The sequence below is a fragment of the Schistosoma mansoni genome, chromosome W (assembly GCF_000237925.1).
Source record: "Schistosoma mansoni strain Puerto Rico chromosome W, complete genome".
Classification (NCBI taxonomy): domain Eukaryota; kingdom Metazoa; phylum Platyhelminthes; class Trematoda; order Strigeidida; family Schistosomatidae; genus Schistosoma; species Schistosoma mansoni.
This window is the reverse complement of record NC_031502.1, coordinates 1,019,574-1,042,013: the sequence shown is the minus strand read 5'-3', so window position 1 is coordinate 1,042,013 and position 22,440 is coordinate 1,019,574. Positions and strand designations below refer to the sequence as shown.

The 22,440-nt window shown below is 36.4% G+C and overlaps 1 protein-coding gene and 1 non-coding gene across 2 annotated transcripts in view; one reads left to right on the top strand and one right to left on the bottom strand.

Moving 5' to 3' along the window:
- Smp_156970 (putative cadherin) overlaps nt 1-22,440 on the bottom strand; it is a gene marked incomplete at both ends in the record, with an annotated part of 37,253 nt that overhangs the window by 9,946 nt on the left and 4,867 nt on the right. The gene's annotated exons all lie outside the window — the stretch shown is intronic.
- On the top strand, nt 17,617-17,688 carry Smp_tRNA_00250_Pseudo_TTG.1.1. Its single transcript has one exon. It is a non-coding gene (tRNA).

The window sequence follows — 22,440 nt, the reverse complement described above, 5'->3', positions numbered from 1 at the left end:
ACGGCCGCATCGTCCTATTGTGGGACTCCTCAGCAGTGCGCATCCACGAACCCAGGACCTAAGAGTTTCGCACGCGAACGCTTAACCACTAGGCCACTGAGACGGCCGGCATCCAACGGTGTTAATATCTGACTTCAACCAATCCACGAAATTGAGCAACCATTCACCAATTGTCTTCAGTGAGTTGATATCTCCCAACAGACCTGGTTGAACTCTACAGGTTACTGCTTCTCACTAGAAGTCCAGGAAATACCTCATTGAGCCAGTCACTAGTGGGTATATGATCATTAACAGAAGGGGGTTTTGTGGATATTATAGTAATTTTATATAGTTGAGATCATGAGTCAATTGAAACTAGACTACCAGGTTTTCCATGGAGGGCCACACCCGCAGCCTTCAACCTAAAGGTCTAATCCCCAAGGCAGTGGAGCAACGTTAGGAGATGAAATCTCATGGTGGTCGATGACCAACGATTGGTTCATACGCCATTCGTTCCAGTTACTCATAGGTGCTGTCCAATAACCATCATATAGTATGACAAATTTACAAAAGCTATAAAAAAATATACACTATTGAATATTAATGATCTCTAACTTGATCTCATATTCATAATAGTGAAGAGTTTTAAATATGAATAAAACAGTCATTAGGACCTCTCAACGCTTAGATAATCTCGCAAATGACAAAATGAAATATATGATATGTAAAGCATTTTATTCTCTTAACTCGTTAGTTTAAATTACCAGTATAGGATTGTGGAGATTGTTGAGTTTTAATTGAGATCATGAAGTTAAACATTAAAACCGTCAGATCCTGATTCATTAGTCCATAAGCTAGGCGTCCGCACGTGAGACTGAAGGTTCTAGTTTCAAATCCCGAGTGTAGGATCGTGGATGTACACTATTGAGAAGTCACATACCAGGACGAAACAACTGATCCAATGCTTCCAGATTTTCAATAGTGGTCTAAAATTGATCGGTTAATAATCTAAAATAACCATCTAAACTACTTCAATTTAATTCACATGGGGGGAAATTTTCATTATTACAAGTTAACTGATTGACATTTTGGTCCAATATAACAAGCTTATATAAAATGAATAATACTAATTATGTATAATGTCAATCACTTTGTTACCTTGTATTACCTACCATAAAAATTATGATTATTTTTTTTTGGTTTTAGTGTTACGGTCTAATAAATTACAAGAAATAATTAATTTTTCTTGTCTTTTGGCCTTTTTCTCCTGGTTCTCTCTCTCCCACTCTCTCTTTCTTACCCTCCTACTCTCCCTCTCTCTCTCTCTCATTTGTGCACTTTTATGTTAGAATAAAATAAAATTAAAAGGAAACTATAGTTAAAGTTATTTTTTTCAAGAATATTCCAGAAAAAGAAAATGGAAATAGAATTTTCTTTTTTTCTAATAGTTATTTTCAGAAAGGGGTTTTGTGGAGTTTTTAGTTATTTTCTATAGTTGAAATTATGAGACAATTGAAGCTAGACCATCATGGAAAACCTGAAAGCGCAAGAATGGTAGGTCCTGGGTTCGAATCTCGCTAGGCGAGATCATGGATGAGCACTGATGAGGATTCCCATAATAGGATGAAACGAACGTCCAGTGCTTCCAGGTTTTCTATGGTGGTCTAGCTTCAATTAACTCATGATCTCAACTATTAAAATTACTATAATATCCACAAAACCCTTTCTGATTCTACAATTTGGTTTGTGGTCATTAATGTGAACAGATGAAAAGTACTATACTAGATTGAATAAGCTGCTCACTATCACTTTTAGTCTTCAATGTTTCGTCAATTACAATTACATCGTTAAATTCATTGTGACAGGGTTTTCTATTTCAGAAACTCAATTAACATTATAGAGCGACTCTATATGAGAGTATTTCTAGACAAAGAGTGAACTCTCCCAACACTTGACCATTTGAAACCTTTATGATTTATCCATATAGTCCGTTTCAATGGGATTATATATGTATATAGAATGAAAATTGCTATTACTTTAGTGAGTTTTTATTACAACTCGAACTTTGACGGCGTGCTTGAATTTCTGGGATACCTGTTCCTGACATCAACATATTTCAATAAGTCACCGGTATTTTGTTTGTTTTAACACATTATTATGTCAATTAATCACATAACCTATTTAGGCGCGTTTATGAATTTACATTAATACCTCGAATTCACTGTTAGTATCATAGATAGATAAAATTGTCATCAACTTGAAAAAATGATTTCACAATATTGTCTTGCATCCAGCTCAACTAAGGTGACTAAAAGATACTAATTTATTTATTTATTTTATTTAAACACATAAATATTGGTACAAAGGGGCTCCAGATACATATGCGCCACACAAATCTCATTTGATTTGTGTGAGAGCTGTGATACTGTCCGGGTGCTCAAACCGAAACAAGTGGTTTTCAAAGGGGGTCACACTCGGAGCCTTCGACCTAAAAGTCTGATCCATAAGGCAGTGGAGCAACATCAGGAGATGCAGTCCCGTTGTAGCCGGTGACCAACAATTGGTTCATACGCCATTTATTCCTTCAGGATCCTAGAGACCATTTGCACCATTGATTTGGAATCAGGGTTTTCCAACTCCCATAGGTGGACTTTCCGTATCCACCAACCCGGTTAAAGCGTCGGACATCCGCTTTTCGTCCTTTCAATATTGTAAACAACACCCGTGGTGCGAGAAGGTAGTGAGTAGGACGTCCCTGACAGAGGCTATTAAAGATACTAATATTTGAATGTATCAGGTGGTTATTAACAGTACAGCTAAACTAATTCATTTTGATTAACAAACAAATTTGCTTTCAACGTCAATATATATTCTTGTTTGTTTTTTTCAAGTGTTACATATATCATTATTAATATTAACCGCCGGTCGTCATGGTATCTACTAGCAGGTGTCTATAATATGTCGTGACTAAATACCTGTTCATACGGGTTTTTTAAATATAAATATATATAAATCTAGACAATTACGTTTAAAAGAGATACCGACGAAGCTAGTAAAATAGTACATATGTTTCTTTTGAGACAATAAAAAGTAAACTATGTTCACACATGTTTACGATGGTTTACGTTTGTTTTTAGAGGCAGTGTCTAAGAGAGAACTTGACAAGAGCGAGAGAGGGAGGGAGGGGAAAAAGTAAATAGAAAAAAATAATTTTACACGATGGGGTAATCATACACAATGTAATAGTCGTTTCTCTTGAGAGAAAAAAAGATACACGCATAAATTAATTTGTCAGTGTTTATTGTTGTAGACCTCAGTACCGCATACTTGCACAAACACATACACACACAAATGTATAAATACGTATATATGGACAAATCCAATTGTAAGCATTAATAATGCGTAAATTGCAATGAGATAAGAATGAATAAATAGAAAAATGTATATACATAAACAGTTCAGTAATTTTTAATTATGAAAAAATAAACATACTCACTGCCCCCAAATGCCCTGGTACAGCCGAGAGTGTGGAGAGTTCGCTCTCCTTCTCCAAATGCTCTCACATGGCCACATGTATACAGCCTCTGTCAGGGTAGTTCTACTTATTGCCTTCTCGTGGCATTACTGTTGTTTACGAAATTGAGATGACGAAAAGCGAATGTCCAGCGTTTTAACCGGCTTGGTGGACACGGAAAGTCTACCTAAGGGAGTTGAAAAACGCTCATTCCAAACCAACGGTGCACATGGGGTGGCCCCAGTATCCTGAGAGAACAAATGACGTATGAATCAGTCATCGGTCACCGGCTACCATGGGATTGCATTTCCTTAGGATGCTCCACTGCCTTGTGGATCAGACCTTTAGGTCAAAGGCTCCGGGTGTGGCCCTATAAGGAAAACTACCTGTTTCAGTTTGTGGACCTAGGCAGTATCACAGCCCTAACACAAATCAAATGAGATTTGTGCGGTGCATATATATCTGGTACCCCTTTGTACCAATGTTTATGTGTTTAGATAAATTAAAAAGTACTCAAAGATGTTAGGTGTGAATAATGATTAGAAGGCTAGAAAACAATGTCGACTACACTAGATATAACATTATCGGTATCAAAAGTTTTATATATTTTTACGATTAGAAACAGTCGATAAAAAGAAGAGGAAATTCTAAGTTTCATCCTGATTCAAATTACTGTTTGCAATCTTGAAAAAACTGATCCTATCCTTTAGGTTTCAATGAATATTATCAAGTTCAAGAATTAGAAACATTACGTATGATTGATCATAGCTAGAATTTAAGTGTGTTAGAGTAGTTTCACTGAGTTCAAGATAATAGATGTGCTTTCATTGTGAGTATGAACTATCAAGAAACTAAGATTTACAGTTTGATAAAAGATTTTCTTTGACATCTAATACTTAAGGAAATTTAACGTAATTTTGACTTAAGTAACTTAGTCACAATACTACAAAAGTAATCGGTACACTAGGGCCTAAACAATATGATATTTTCAGTTAGGAGTTGCATAGATTGTTGAACTTCATTGAAATCATGAACGGGTCAATGTTAGAAAACTTAGAAGTACTTAGGTGGCCTACTTAGTGACTAATAAATATAATCCCCTTATCAAATGCTCACTGGTGACTGGCTCAATGAGTTATTTCCTGGTGTTCTAGTGAGAAGCAGTAACCTGTAGAGTTCAACCAGGTCTGTTGGGAGATATCAACTCACTGAAGACAATTGGTGAATGGTTGCTCAATTTCGTGGATTGGTTGAAGTTAGACATTAACACCATCGGATGCTGGCCGGCTCAGTGGTCTGTCGGTTGAGTGCTCTGATGCGAGACTGATAGGTCCTGGGTTTGAATCTCGCGAGGCGGGATCGTGGATGCGTACTGCTGAGGAGTCCCATAATAGGACGAAACGGCCTTAAAGCAGTGCTTCCAGGTTTTCGATGGTTGTCTAGCTTTAATTGACTCATGATTTCAAACTATATATTATGTATTTGTTGACCTCTAAATGACATGAAATCAAGTGTAGTTACCTACACTTGATTACATAATAAAATTGTTATTTGACCAGACAATTCTACATAAGTACTAGATACATAGATTGCATAACATAAGAAGATTAAAGAAAAAGTACTTCAAGTGTGCAATCAGTAAATTGATTGTCACAATGAAGGTCATTTATACTATCATATCTATCGAGTAGATAAAATTACAAAACTAGTCTTAATTACATAACATATTTAGGTGATAGCAAGAACATTGATCCTTTGTAATTATGATCATTGATATACATAGATAAGGTTTTAAAGGTTAAGACATTAAAAAACGATACTATGAGTCAGTATTATTGTTCATACACAAAACAGTACCCTAAATTCATACACTACTTATAATCAATATTAGAGATAACTAGTTGACTATTATTATTGTTTTTACTCATAAAAATGAGTTACAAATGATTGTTAGTCACACTATGAACTTGTATGGACAACACTGTGTGGTGAGCTAGAAATATATAAAACTGTTTTAGTTGATAACAATATTTTGTCAACTGAGTAAAGGTCAGTCATGTTTGAGATGCTGTTCATAATTATTTGCCTTAGTAAAACAGAATGTAACCAGAATAATGATAATCTTATGAATTGATAAGTGTCAAGCTAAAGAAGATCGAACGATCCAAAAGAAGAATAGGTATTTGAAATTGATAAAACAAAACACACTAGTTGAATATATTTCAAGAATCATGAAGAACTGATAGGCTGGGACTGGTTGGAAAAAGCGAAGAGGTGGTCAGTGTATGACATGGTGTCGTGGTATGAAAGAAAGCTGCAAAGGGCTAGCTTCTGTTGGTCCTTTACGACTCCCTGAATGGGGTCCGAGAGATGGTGCAACACAGTGGCTAGAGACGTTATCAGATATGGCTCAGAATAGAAGCCAGTGACGAACCTGTTGTAACTTTCTTTTACTTTCTTCATAAAGAGTGGTTCTAACTTCCTCAACTGAAAGAGTCTTCCGGTTGTGCATTTCAGTCCACCCTTTTTTCATCCTTTATCTTCCTATTTTCATTGTTTTGTATGGCGCATATGTATCTGGTGCCCTTTTGTACCAATATATATGTGTTTAAATAAATAAATAAATAATGTCAAACCCACATAGTTTATTCTAACTTACGGACAGACCAATTTATTCATTCTTCTTGAGTCACATTTTGACCTTGTTAAGTATTTGCTTGTCAATCTTGACTGCTTTTTATGTAAATGTATATGTGTGCATTCTTTATCCCACTCATTACATGGATGTAGCTTGTTTTTTATCTGACCATGAATATTGACAATTTTTCAAAGTTGAAATCACGAGTCAATTGAAGCTAGACCACCATGGAAAACCTGGAAGCACTGGATGGCCGTTTCGAATCTCGCGAGTGTGGGATCGTGGATGGGTACTGCTGAGGAGTCCCACAATAGGACGAAACGGCCTTAAAGAAGAGCTTCCAGGTTTCGATGGTGGTCTAGCTTCAATTGACTCATGATTTCAACTTTGAAAAATACTGAAATCTCCACAAAACCCCCTCTGAATATTGACAATTGCTTAAAGTAAGTTGGCTAAAATGTCTTCTCCGATCCATTTCGCTTCGTTTCCCTGACCATCTGTTCAGATCAGGGATTGAATGAAATATACGTATTTAAAATCCATTCTCGTGTTTAACTTATCTCAACTCCGTTATTCACTAACGCGAATTAAGTCGATGATAATATACGAGGATTGATGGCATGTATATTTCGATAGCAATCAGCAAATGATTTCGGGCCACTAAAAACCAATTCAATGCGTATTTGGCTTTTTATTACCGTCGTCCTACAAACAGGGTTAGCCTATGTGTAATGCACAAAGTTAAATGGAAGATTTATATTATAATGACATCTTCATTCGTTCTTTCAAATAGAGGTCAGATCAGAGGAACACTAAAGTTTAGCCTAAGATTAGTTTATGATTGAAATTGTGAAAACATAATTCAGAAAATTTACTTACTACTTGCCCCCAAATGCCCTGGTACGTCTGAGGGTGGGGAGAATCCACTCTCCCTCTCCAAATACTCTCACATGACCACGCGTATACAGCCACTGTCAGTGAAGTCCTATTTACTACATTCTCGTGGCGATGGTGTTGTCTACGAAATCGAAAGGACGAAAAGCGAATGTCCAGAGCTTTAACCTAGTTAGTGGATACGGAGGACCCACCTAAAGGAGTTGGAAAACCATGATTCCAATCCAGCGGTTCACAAATGGTATATTAATCTATTGTTGGTCACCAACTACCATGAAACTGCATCGCCTGACGTTGTTCTACTGCCTTGTGGATCAGATCTTTAGGTCGAAGGCTCCTAGCGTGACCCCCTAAGAAAACCACCTGCTTCGGTTTGAGCACACAGGCAGTATATACCCCCCACACACACATCAAGTGGCTTGTGTGGCGTATATGTATTTGGTGACCCCTTGTACCAATATTTATGTGTTCAAACAAATAAATGACTACCTCAGCCGACAACGATCCCAGCAGAAAACCCTTTTGTATTTTACAGCGAATACTGTATACATATATATCACCTGACATTCCAGTCAGTGAAAATGATATTACTAAGTTGTATAATATAATTCATAAAGTTTTAACATTTCAAAATAACTTGTGTTTTCCTAATTCTAGTTTAATTTATTCAAGAAATTTAACATTTCACAATATACATGGTGTTTTAAGGAAAAAAAATCAAAGGTAAACTAATGGATAATTGACATTTATCAAATAAAGTATATTCAAGCAAAGATGGATAGTGGCTAGCAGTGAAATCCAGTTTGATGCGCGTTTCGTCCTATTCGGGACTCGTCAACTGGATGTACCTGCATCTCAGAGATGATGTTCACTCTAGGACTCCATCTTTGCTTACAATGCTTGTGAATTAAGGCTATATCGAGGCAATACGCACAGTATGCACATATGCCAATTAGAGACTGACCAGTTGCAGTCCTAACACATCAATGGGAAGATTCAAACAAACAATACCAAGTGAAAGTATATTCAGTTTTCAATATTATATCAAAATCATCATTCATTTTTAACTATTCCGTTTTAAAGTATTTCCAATTCTCTTTTTCTTTGTGAATCGCTTAATGTACGTGCTTTTAAATGTGAAATTGTGTGATCAAATCTTTCATCTTTTGAACAACACCTTATGTGTTCGAACCCCACTCGAACCATTTCGGTTTGAGCAGTTGGGTAAGATTGTTAGCTTTCACCTAATCAGCATATCTCAAGATGTAGGTCAAATAACTCTTCCCCCTATCTTACTTATTTACTAAATAGTTATCTTTTCTTTCAAACAAAGGAAATCACACAGATTCATATGAATAGTAATAATTCTAAAAAAAATTTTGGTTAACTTCAAGTGATTTAGGAAGGAACAACTAATTTTACTTCACCAATTACATTTAAAATGTGAAGGGGCTATTCATGGTGACGAATATACCTCTCTCGTTAAGTTTTGACCAGTTTGAAAACAGTTTTATCTAATGACTTAAATCAATATGTGCATAGTGAGAAACCACAGGACAATAGATGACCTTTTTTATACTCAAACATTTTAGTGAATGATGCAGTCATGATTTACACAAGATTAGAACAAAAACCATTATGTCTTGGGAGAAACATGACACCAGTACATCGTTGAGTTGTAATTTAATCCAACAATCTATTGGTGTTATCGTTTTTATTGACCCTAGAGTTCATTATCATAAAACAATGGTCATATGCAGATCATTTGATGATCGAAATAGGATTGAAAGACTAGAAGTCAAATCTTGTAAATCACTTAAATCTATACTCTTCAGCGTACCAATTCTAACCAAAAATTTAATTGATCTCTCTCCATAAATACATTTCGAGTGATGGATTAATAGTTCAGGGATTCAACTCTTAGTCACTAAGTCCCAGATTTGAATCCCACTCTTTCTGCTTCGATTTTAGGCAATCAGGATAGTATCGTTGATCTTCATAATTAGAGTGTAGCTCATATCGAAATACCTGGAGACTGAGTTAATTTAATCATAATTACACATATATATAAAAGTACCCAGACCGAAGCAGGTGGTTTCCTTAGAAGGCCACACCCGGAGCCTTCGACCTAAAGGCCTAATCCACAAGGCAGTGGAGCAACGTCAGGTGATACAGTCCTATGGTAGCCGGTAACCGACGATCAGTCCATACGCCACTTTTTCCCTCAGGATCCTGGAGCCGATGTGTACCATTGGTTTGAAACCACGGTTTTCTAACTCACCTAGGTGGACTTTCCATGTCCACCAACCCTGTTAAAGCGTCGGACATTCGTTTTTCGTCCTCTGAATTTCGTAAACAACACCCGTAGTGTGAGAAGACAGTGAGTAGGACTTCGCTAACAGAGACTGTATACGCGTGGCCATGTTAGAGCATTTCGAGAGGGAGAGTGGCCCCTCCTCACTCTCGTCCGTACCAAGGCATTTATTGATATTACATTATACCATTTCAGCATATATTAACAAGATCAAATCTCATTTAATAGATACTGCATTAATTTAACTCTTCTTAGTGAAAACAAATTTTTTTTAAAAAAATGGATGTTATCAACAATAGGATCACCATATTCGAATGGTTGTCATCACATTTGCAAAACTTCTATTCACATTGATATGGTTAAAAAAATTATGATTAACTGAATAGTAGTTTTGATCATATCTTTCATCCGATCACTTGTTTATGATTAACAGTTCGTATCATTGTATTTTTGTTTTTTCTTTGTGGGTACTATCTTATGCTCATATCTATCTATATATATATATATACCTAGGAAAGAAATATCCCCATGTGAACATATACATGTATGTATGTTTATCTAGGGACATGAATGGAGGGAGGAAAGAACAAAGAACACTTAATTGTCAGATATTGAAAAGAAAAGCCTGTAATAAATTCATCATGTTGTCGTATGAGTAACAATGCTTTTATCTTTTGTATGTACGTATGTATGGTAAGGTTTATAAAGGGGTTACCCTTATTGTCATGATATTTTTTATTCACAAAAGATAAATAAGATGAACAGAGTAGGTACTGTTTCTTTTTTTTAAAATCTGAAAAATTCAGACACTTCAAATGAAGCATACACACACTGTCAACATAAAAGACACTAGTATTATTAGATACCCTTGTCTTTATCATAAATTTGTTACACATGACTAACTGGACACATTGAGTAGATGGAAAGATTTGAAAACAAAGACGATTACGTCCTTTTCAAAATTGTAGATTCTTTGTTGACAAAAAAAAAGGAAACCAAAAAAAAATAATAATAAAGGGAAATCTATTCTAATTTATATCATATGAAATGAAAGATGAATATGGAGGTTAACATACAATAGTTCATTCAGAGAGTATCTAAAAACACCTGATGAAAACTAATAATTAGTGGCTATCAGGACTCAGTGGCCGAGTGGATAATGCAATGGCGTTTGAAACGAAAGATACTGGGTACGAGTGCCAGCCAGAGTGAACATCAACTCTGAGATGCAGATACATCCAAATAGGACGAAACGCGCATCAAACTGGATTCCACTACTAGCTACTATCCATCTTTGCTTACAATATTTGTGAATTTAGGCTATATCGAGGCAATCCGCATATTATGCACATATGCCAATGGGAGACTGACCAGTTGCAGTCCTAAAAACATCAATGGGAAGATTCAAACAAGCAATACTAAGTTGAATTTAATAATTAGTTTGCCACTTCTTACCAGTACATAGTTATGATACTACAAGGAAACGAACAAAAGTCATTCCAATCATTCTATGAGGTGAATCAATGTTTAAACTATTGGACTGGAATTTAGAAAATGGCTTATATTTACAGTGGAGTAACTTTCCAGTGGATTTTTTACTTTCCAATAATTTTCCAGACGATGTTAGTTTGTGACGAAAATTACTATTAAAATTTAATATTAATAGATTTCTCTTTATAAATACATTTCGAGTGATGGATTAATAGTTAAGAGGTTCAACTCTTAGTTGCCAAGTCTCAGATTTGAATCCCCCTCTCCCTACTTCGATTTTAGACAATCAGGACAGTATCGTTCGTCTTCATAATTAGAGTGTAGCTCATATCGAAATACCTGGAGACTGAGTTAATTTGATTATAATCATAGATATATATATAGAAGTTAATTACACCCCACTATTCATATATTATCTTCATAGTTCCCTAGGAATCTCGCGAGGCAAGATCGTGGATGCGCACTGCTGAGGAGTCCCACAATAGGACGAAACGGTCGTCCAGTGCTTCCAGGTTTTTCATGGTGGTCTAAATTCAATTGATTCATGATCTCAACTATATAAAACGATTAAATATATTAAACCTTATTGTTTTCCATCTGGGTGGTACTGACAATCATTATAATTATTTGATCTACTTAGGAAACATAGAATATGACTAAAACTTGTAAAAATGTGAAAACAAACCTACATTTATACTGTTAAGATTAATGAACAGATTACCAAATTGATTTTATCTTGTTTTCATAACTGGTGACCAGATATCTTATGAAATTGATATGATGAAACAATGTTGTTATGTGTTTTCATTGAAATTATAACTTTAACCTATTTACAGCAATTGAGAGAAAGCTGTTTCATTGTATTATAGTGTGGTCTACTTATATCCACATAAGTAGTATATAGTGATGGTCAGATATAGAATGTATTTTGGCAGAAGATTGATAAGGAAAGAACTGAAATGAAGCGCAATCTGTACAAAAATGCATGAACAATGAAATCAGAGAAGATGAACTGATATTTACAGAAGGAATAGTGAAGATTGAGACAATTGGTTGTTATATTGCAAATTAACTATTTGCTGTAGGATTATCAGAATTTACTGAGATAGTCTGTAATTTGTACTTAAATACATTCGATTGTCCCCAGTCGTGTCTTGTTCACTACAGTATCTTCTCAGAATGTACTATTCATGATAGGGACAGGGTTAAAAGAGGAAATCAAATTGGTGTGGAAATTGATCAGTATGATATTAGTTTTTATTACTTATCGCTGGATTTAGGGTCTCAGTATCAGCCATAAGTCAGTTAAGCATTTTGCAATGATAAAATCAAGTGTCCGACGTAACAATCTACGGCTTGTTCAACACTAAATTTGAAATAATAATAGAATTCAGTGTTTCTAGTATCAGTGGTGAAAGCAACAACAAGCATAGAGATTAGGACTCGACTAACTCAGTCACTTCATTTTCATAAACTATATCTTATCAGTTTATTTGATTTACATGAAATAGATTAGAAGGGGTTTTGTGGAGAATTTAGTATTTTCATAGTTAAAATCATGAGTCAATTGAAGCTAGACCAACATGGAAAACCTGGAAGCACTGGACGGCCAACACGTCCTATTATGGGACTCCTCAGCCGTGCGCACCGACGACCCCGCACTCGCGAGATTTGAACCCATGACCTACCAGTCTCGCGCCGGAGCACTTAAACGATAGACCACTGAGCCGACCGGCATCCGACGTTGTTAATGTCTAACTTCAACCAATCCACGATTTTGAGTAACCGTTCACCGATTTTTTTCAGTGAGTTGATATCTCTACGACAGACGTGGTTGAACTCCACTGGTCACTGATTCCCACTAAAACTCAAGGAAATATCTCTTGAAGTCAGTCACTAGTGAGCATATGATTATAGATCAGAAGGGGTTTTGTGCAGAATTTAGTATTTTCTTGGTTGAAATCATGAGTCGATTGAAGCTAGACCACCATGGAAAACCTGGAAGCACTGGACAGCCCTACCTACTCATAACAATATGCTCATATCAAGTGGACACAGTGTTGCTCAACATAAATCATTGGGAAAGATTAATACTAACAACCACTAAATTCATCATCACACATACACCTAAACTGATAAAAAGCTGTCAAGTTATTTCCTATTACTTATGACAAAATGTTAAGTTAGGGGCAGGAAATGCAGTTATCAATAAAACTGTACGACAGATGGTTTTTATCAATTTTGTTTGAGTGTTAATAAAATGAAGAATTTATGTTTAGTACTGATTTGCTATTAGTGAATAATACCAGAACCACTTTTTAACTCTATGATGTTGGATATTCATATAACTTAAGTGTATAGTTCTTTCTTAATTCTGAGTTGTCTAAGGTATAGGGTTACTTTAAAACTCTATTTAAGTGGTTAACAATAAAATGTATGGTGAAGGATATAGACTGTTTAAAATATTGGAATGTTCTGAATAGAACTAAGGGGTTATTAAATACACCTTAATTTTAAGCCTTTCTCAGTTAACATCATTATATTAGTGAAAATCATGACCGCGAGTGAGAGGCTGAAAATATATTCGTGGATTGATTGAAGTTAGACATTAACATTGTTGGATACCAGCTTAGTAGTCTAGAAGTTAAGCGTTCACGCGCGAGACCGATAAGTCCTGAGTTCGGATCCGGACCCCACTACTTATATATCATCTTCAAATTTCTCTAGGAATATCGCGAGACAAGATCGTGGATGCGCACTATTAAGGAGTCTCATACTATGACGAAACAGTCGTCTAGTACTCCTTGGTTTCCTATAATGGTCTAGTTTTAATTGACTCATGAATTCAAGAATATCCCTTATAACTTAAAGTTTATTAAAACAATCATAAAAGTGCGAAATTTTACTGGAGAATAAACAATACTTAATATTCAATCATTTCATGTTACCATAATCTGATAAACAAAAAGAAACTCAGTAGGGAAGTCGGAAAACCTACTGACATTCGTTGTCATCAAAAGAAATGATTATAATAGATTAATTGAAACCACACCTAGTTTTACATGTTAAGTGTCATTTCATCAAACAACACAATTTCATGTATATGAGTAGTTTAAAAACAAGTGTAAATTTTGACAAGCCCAAGTATTCGCAAAGAAAAATTGTCAAAGTCATGTTATGAATATTAAATTTGGCTCAGTGGTCTATCGGTTAAGTGCTCTGGAGCGAGACTGGTAGGTCCTGGGTTCGAATATCGCGGGGCGAGGTCGTGGATGCGCACTGCTGAGGAGTCCCACAATAGGACGAAACGACCGTTTTTTGCTTCCAGGTTTTCCATGTTGGTCTAGCTTCAGTTGACTCACGCTTTCAACTATGAAAATACCAAATCTCCACAAAAGCCCCTTCTGATAAAGTTAAATGTGTTTTTAATGTATAAATTAATCTTATCGTTCATACATACATTAGCTCTATCAGTGACTGGTAATAGTCTATGTCATATAATTTAGCCCTAAGTGTTCATTAAGTTTTATCGATCAAATGTACAATGTAACCAATTGTCTAAATCATATAACATTGGATTATTAAACTATCGGAGAATTTCTTGAAATGAATTTCATGTTATTTAACCCTTGTCAGTAAGGTATTTCTTTAATATTTATGGGGATTGATGTCTTTCTTGGAAGTGGGATTAGCTTTATCCAATGTCACAATTAGAAGTGTTACGATTGATCAATCTAGCCACGAACTGAGGTTGTATAGGATTGGTATAATTACACTATGGGAATGTTTATTTGTAATTAATATAATGTAGTATAATACTTAATGATGATTATATTATACCAGCGATGTTTGTTTATACTCTTTATAAGAGCAAACGATTACTCATAATAATTATTTATCTTAAGAGTTGAGATCATGAATCAATTGAAGCGTGACCACCATGGAAAACCTGGAAGCACTGGATGGCCGTTTCACCCCGCTAGGGGACTCCACAGCACTGTGCATTCATGATCCGCCTCACGAGATTAGAACTCAAGACCTATCAGTCTCGCGCGTGAACGTTCAACCTTTAGACCACTAAGCCGGCATTCGACGGTGTTAATGTCTAATTTAAACTAATCCACGAAATTGAGCAACCGTCCACCATTGTCTTCAGTGAGTTACTATCTCACAACAGACCCGGTTGAACTCTACTGCTCACGACTTTTCACTAGAACTCCATGAAATACCCCTTGAATCAAGTCAATAGTGAACATATAATATCCACAAAACCCCTTCTGATATTAATTATTTATCTGTCAGTAACAGTTATGCAAATGGTGTTTGAATTATATAAGCTATAATAACATATCTCTTAATTGTACGATATGTTTTGGAACTATTATTAACCGAAGAACGTTTTCAATCTTCTGAAGTTGGGTTTCAATTAGTGCTTTCACTAACCTGTCACATGAAGGATACAATTCAAAGCTTAGCTATGGAGACAATGTTCCATTTATCGACTTTGGGGCATTCTAATACAAAGTTATGCTAAAAAATATTATATTTTTAACTGGATAAACCGCTAATCGCTTTTCATAACACATTAAAGATAACTTCGGAAGTATTCGATTACAACTACGGACTTAGCAATCATAACATTAATCACTATTCTATGATCATTCAGTGTATATATTAGATTCCTATAGGACAACATTTCCCGCCTTAATAGTAACGTCTTAGACTATGAAATTAATTGACTCAGGCTTGAATCCAACAGGAAGCATTACTTTCCTCAAGATTGCTAGCGTATTTGGCTTACGAGTCCCGTCTGGAATGAAACCTAAGTCTAGGGCTTTTTGACAGCTAGTTCCGATCTCCTGGCAAACTACAGCTTAGTGAGTTAATATATCAATTGAAATCGGTTAGAAAACAGAAAATAAACTGATAGTTGATTAAAATCATGAACCCGTCTAAGTTAAGCAACCATTGAAGACCTGGAAGCACTGGACTACCGTTTCGTTCTAGTATGAGACTCCTAAGCAGTGCCCATCTATGAACAAACACGCAGCAACCGAACCCAAGACTCCCGATCTTGCGCTCAAAAGCTTAACCCAAAGACTATCCAACGGTGGTGAGTAACTGCACCACACTCAGCACAGTAGAAATCCACTGGCCACGATTCCCGTTTGTGAGGTCATTGGTGCGTACTGTTGAGGAGTCCCATACCAAGACGAATCGGCCGACTAGGGCTTCCAGGTCTACAATGGTGTCCTAACCTAAATCGGTTCCTGGATATAATAACATTCAACAGATTCCGAAACCCTATACTGACAATAATTTTTGTCAGGAATCATCAGTGACTTTGTATTACTTGTAGAAACGATAGTGTAACTAATTTGCCAAGTATAAATTTGCACAATCGGGATTGAGACACACTTTTAAAATGTACTAATTAGTTACTTAAACCAAAGTCGGTGAAAAAGGTGTTTCATACTATAAACCGATGGTTGAAAGATAAGAATAATTCCTACGCCTAATCCAATAATTTACCAGGTAACTTGTTTACAATCAGTCTTCTTGTGGTTGATAACCCCTCTAGAGTTACTTCAGCATGAAAATAAGATAGCAGGTGTTTTCAGACACAAATTATGATAGTTATCAAAGGAACGACAATAATAACAAACAAACAGAAAACAAAATCAAGCACCGACAGAGAAAGTCTTTGATGTTTGGCTTGTTGTTTTACTACGTTAATTTTCTTCTTCCAAAATATAATGAATAGTGAGAAATATTGTGGTCATTTTTAAGTAAAAAGGAAATGAAAATCATACACTGATGAACAAACACAAAGAAAGGAATATTGAATTGATCAGTCAACTATATGCAACATAGAACTTGATAGGTATTTGCGTCGATTCAACTAATTACATCATATTAGAACGCCGACATAAAAACTAATTATTTATTTATTCAGATATTGGACAATTACTGAATTTGTTGCTAAGTTTATCATATTTTCTAGAAGCTTCTAAGAGCTTAAGGTTTGTACATAACCAACCTGCCCCCAAATGCTCTGGTACGGTCGAGAGTGGGGAGAGTTCGCTCTCTCTCTCTCTCGAAATGTTCTCACATGACCAAGCGTATATAACGACTGCCAGGGAAGCCCTACTCACTGCCTTCTCGTGGCGGGGGTGTTGTTCAGTAAAGTGAGAGGATGAAAAGCGAATGTCCGACGCTTTACCCGGGTCGGTTGACACGGAAAGTCCACCTAGGGGAGTTGGAAAACCCTGATTCCAAACCAATGGTGCACATGAGCTCCAGTATCCTAAGGGAACAAATGGTGTATGAATCAATCGTTAGTCACAGGCTACCATGGGACTACATCTCATCACGATGCTCCACTGCGTTATGGATCAGACCTTTAGGTCAAAGGCTCGGAGTGTGACCCCCTAAGAAAACCACCTGTTTCAGTTTGGACACCTGGGCAGTATCATAGCCCTCACACAAATCAAATGAGAATTGTACAGCGCATATGTATCTGGTGCCTCCTTGTACCAATATTTATGTGTTTAAATAAAATAAACAAACCTACAAGTAATTTAGCATCTTTTGTTTTCTGTTCAGAGTTTAAGAGAAGAAAACTTCTCAGTACTACGAAAATGGTTAGAAAGTAGGTGTCTAAGTGTTTAAGTATAAGATGCAAACTTTCATCTGTTGGAGAAATAATGAAAAACACTATGTATAGGACTTCTGTTTTATCATGGTTTCAGAATGTTAACCATCGCACATGCAAGTGGCTATCAGGATTCAGTAGCTGAGTGGATAACGCGATGGCGTTTGAAGCGAAAGGTACTGGGTTCGAGTCCCACAGTGAACATCGACTGTGATATATAGGTACATCCAGGTGACGAGTCCCAAATAGGACGAAACGCGCGTCAAATTGGACTCCACTACTAGCCACTATCCATCTTTGCTTATAATGATTGTGAATTTAAGCTATATCGAGGCAATACGCACAGTATACACATATGCCAATTAGACTGATCGATCGCAGTCCTAAACATCAATGGGAAGATTCAAACAAGTAATACTAAGTGACTGTTAACCAGTATGTTTGTACAATCTTATGTGAGATAGAATGATAGTTTAAAACTAATAAGCTGGGATTCACTAGTGGGCATTACCAAGTTGATTTTATTTCTTAAAGTGGCAAGATTTCTCATTTTATGTCATCAATGAATTACTATCTCGTGTTCAAAAATGATCAACTCTAGTGGTTAGGAAAATGAATAGTGAACAGATTTCGATGAGGTACAGATTGGTAATAGACATTAACTTCATGGTTCATTGAACTTTCCTAACCATATCTACAGAAAAACAACAGTAATGAGGGTAACAAGTTTATGATAAATTAAGTCTTTCATATGTTAACTGATTCTGTATTGGGGATTTGTTCAACTGAGTACAGTTTTATACATGATCTATCAACAGTAGTATTACTATAAGCAGTGAGGTTACTGAATTGGGATATGTCAATCATCTCAAAAGTACTTGATATATGAATGACCAATAGACTCTCATCAACATAATTGCATGCATACTAGTCGAAAATTTATATGTTCTTAATTTTCCTAGTCAGATAAAAGTACAGACACATATAGAGGGGAAATGTTAAATATCCCTATTTTATCATATTATTTCGCCACCTCCTATCTCTGTTAGTTACTGATCTTGAATCAAACAAACCGTGTCAATCATAAAGTGTTTTCGTGCTAACTCACTGAAGACCTGATTATACATCACGTGAGACCAGAGTTATTGTTATTACTCTCGGTTTTCTGTCTGCACGAATGGGATACTAATTTGTCTTAGACGAATATCTACGCTAGATACCCTTCAAGTGTGTGCTAGAGGTTATCAACACAACTCAGAATAAGAACACATGACTAGCCTGACTAGAATTCAAGTATATTTACACTCCAAGAGCCAACAACAATCACACCAAATAATAAGGGTAGGGAAATATATAACTATTCTAATACTTGTCAGACTATTTACTAGTCTGGCTATGCAAACGACCAACCATTATCATCCCCACCCACACATTAGTTATATTGGTATTGTACTCAAAATGGTACCTGGGAGGTTCTAAGTTCAGTCTAGAGTGGAACTATTGGTGTATATTGTTGATGAGTTTCAGGAAAATATGAGACATATGTACAGTATTGGTTGATATACACTGGTTTGCCGGTTAGTTTTAGTTCCTGTCAAAAACTAGCTTTAACTCGAAGGATTTGCACATAATGTGTCTATTTTGTAAGACATCTACTTAACTATAACGGTTATATTTGAATAACAAGATAAATTTTTAAAATAACCACAATTCAATCTAAACATATTGTCACATATCCAGTCTTTAAGTAAATAGCGTTAATCAAGTAGTGTCATATACAGAAAATCACTATACGTAACTGTGGTGGGATTGAGCTCCATATTAATTCATTTAATAGTCATGGCTATACATTAAAGAACCTGAAATAGTTTTGATGTAACTATTTTGTAAAGATCATATCTGGGCAGCATCATTGATAAACACGGTGGATCTGATGCAGATGTGAGGGCGAGGATCGACAAAGCAAGAGCAGCATATTTACAACTAAAGAACATCTGAAACTCAAAACAATTGTCAACCAACACCAAGATCAGAAATTTCATTACAAATGTCAAGACAGTTTTACTGTATGGGACGGAGACGTGGAGAACTACGAAAGCCATCATCCAGAAGATACAGGTGTTTATTAACAGTTGTCTACGCAAGATACTTCGGATCCTTTGGCCAGACACTATCAGCAACAACCTACTGTGGGAGACAACAAACCAGATTCCAACGGAGGAAGAAATTAAGAAGAAGTGCTGGAAGTGGTTAGGACGCATACTGAGGAAATCACTCAATCGCGTCACAAGACAAGCCCTTATATGGAATCCTGAAGGCCAAAGGAGAAGAGGAAGACCAAAGAACAAATTACGCCGAGAAATGGAGACAGACATAAGAATGAACAAAAGTTGGATAGAATCAGAATGGAAGGTCCAGTACAGAGTGGGTTGGAGAATGCTGGTCGACGGCCTATGCTCCATTGGGAGTAACAGGTGTAAGTAAGGAAGTAATTTTGTAAAGATTATTCTTTTTGTAGGTGGCATTCTCTACAGAGTGACACCATTTGAGGTACCACTGGAAACCATATAACATTGAATAGCTGTTTCATTCTAGCTTACATCCCAAGACCGCATGAGATTCGAATGTCTTGAGTTCGATCCTAGGACCAAACAGCTTTATGCTACTTCTTAGTCTTCAATGTTTTTTTCAAAGTGAGTTCAATCTATGATGAACATTACTTGTAAAAAGAAGTGAAATACTTACATATCTATTCTATTTTCATTTACTATCAATATGCTCACTAGGTACTGACTTCGAGAAGTAAATCCAGGAGTTCTAGTGAGAAGCAGTGACCAGTGGAGTTCAAACCACGTCTGTTGTGAGATATCAACTCACTGAAGACAATTGGTGAACGGTTGCTCAACTTCGTGGATTGGTTGAAGTTAGACATTAACACCATTGGATGCCGACCGGCTCAGTGATCTGTCGCTTAAATGCTCTGACGCGAGACTGGTAGGTCCTGGGTTCGAATCTCGTGAGGCAAGGTCGTCGATGCTCACTGCTGAGGAGTCCCACAATAGGGCGAAACGGCCGTCTAGTGCTTTCAGGTTTTCCATGATGGTCTAGCTTCAATTGACTCACGCTTTCGACTATATCAATATATCATCTAATACATACATACATACACACACACATGAAAACAGTTAAAAAGATAAACATGAACACCTATAAGCATTAATCATTTAAACTAATGCATATCAACACATATGGTAAGATTTTTTTTCTCTATTTCCATAAGTAAACACATTTTCGTTTTACACAGTCAAGTAGGAATACATTACGATTACAATAACTACTAGTACTGTCACCCTAAAATCGTTTGTTGATATATAGATATAAAATAGAATGCCCAGATGTTTCTGTCATATAAACATTTCAATAAATGTACTACATATGTGTTTATTATGAGTAATGATATGAATTACTATGGTATTAGTTATACAAAAATAGATTTCTTGTCCTTTGGAAAGTCTAGACAAGTGGACAGTATAAAATAAATAAACAACAATAACAACAAATGAACCTTGTCAATATCTGTTAAATGTAAACATATATATATGAAATAAATATCAGTTTGTTGGGTCGAAAAAAAAAATTCACGGGTAATAAAATCAGATTTTTAATAGTAGTATATCAAATATATTTTATGAAGTATATTTTTATAGTTGAAAGCATGAGGCATTTGAAGCTAGACCACCATGGAAAACCTGGAAACACTGGACGGCCGTTTCGTCCTATTGTGGGACTTATCCACGATCTCGCGCATGAGACTGGTAGGTCCTGGGTTCGAATTACGCTAAACCGGATCGTGGATGCGCATTGCTGAAGAGTCCCGTAATAGGACGAAACGGCCGTCCAGTGTTTCCAGGTTTTCCATGGTGGTCTAGCTTCAAATGCCCTGGTACGGTCGAGAGTGGGGAGAGTCCACTCTCCCTCTCCAAATGCTCTCACATGGCCAGCGAATATATAGCCTCTGTCAAGGAAGTCCTACTCACTGCCTTCTCGTGGCATTACTGTTGTTTACGAAATTGAGAGGACGAAAAGTGAATGTCCGACGCTTTAACCGGGTTGGTGGACACGGCGAGTTCACCTAAGGGAGTTGGAAAACCCTCATTCCAAACCAATGGTGCACATGGGCTGGCTCCAGTATCCTGACGAAAAAAATGGCGTATGAATGAATCGTTGGTGACCGCCTACCATGGGACTGCATCTCCTCACAATGCCACACTTCCTTGTGGATCAGACCTTTATGTCGAAGGCTCCGGGTTTGGCCCCCTAACAAAACCACCTGTTTCGGTTTGGGCACCTGGGCAGTATCACAGCCCTCACGCAAATCAAATGAGATTTGTACGGCGCTTATGTATTCGGTGCCCCTTTGTACCAATATTTATGTATTTAAATAAATAATTAAATAACCACTTAACTAGTTCTAGGATTTTATGGGCTATTTACCAAGTGAACTATGAAAGCTATTTGTGGAGGTCAGTTACAACTGTGTGACTTGGGTTAAAACCCATGAACATTATCAGTAAATTCAAGATTACAGACAAGTCAACTAGAATGAAACTTAGAATAAACGCAGTGATCTGCTGACTGTCTACAGAATGTCACGGGAATTGACAATAGTTTAAACCTAAATCAATAAAAAAGATTATACAAATTAAGATTAAAAGTCATAACAAATCAGAATGAAGAATTTCCGATGCACAGTAGCTTCCAGAACAGCTGACACACGCATTCCAAGTAAAGACCGGAGTCAGACGAGGCTATCTACTCTCCCACTTTCTGTTTCTTCTGGTGGTGGTCGATTGGATAATGAAGACCTCGACAGAGGAAGAAGCTCCAAGAGGAGGAAATATGAAACAACTATATGGCACGACGAAGAAACTGGCAGGAAAATTTAGTAAACCAGA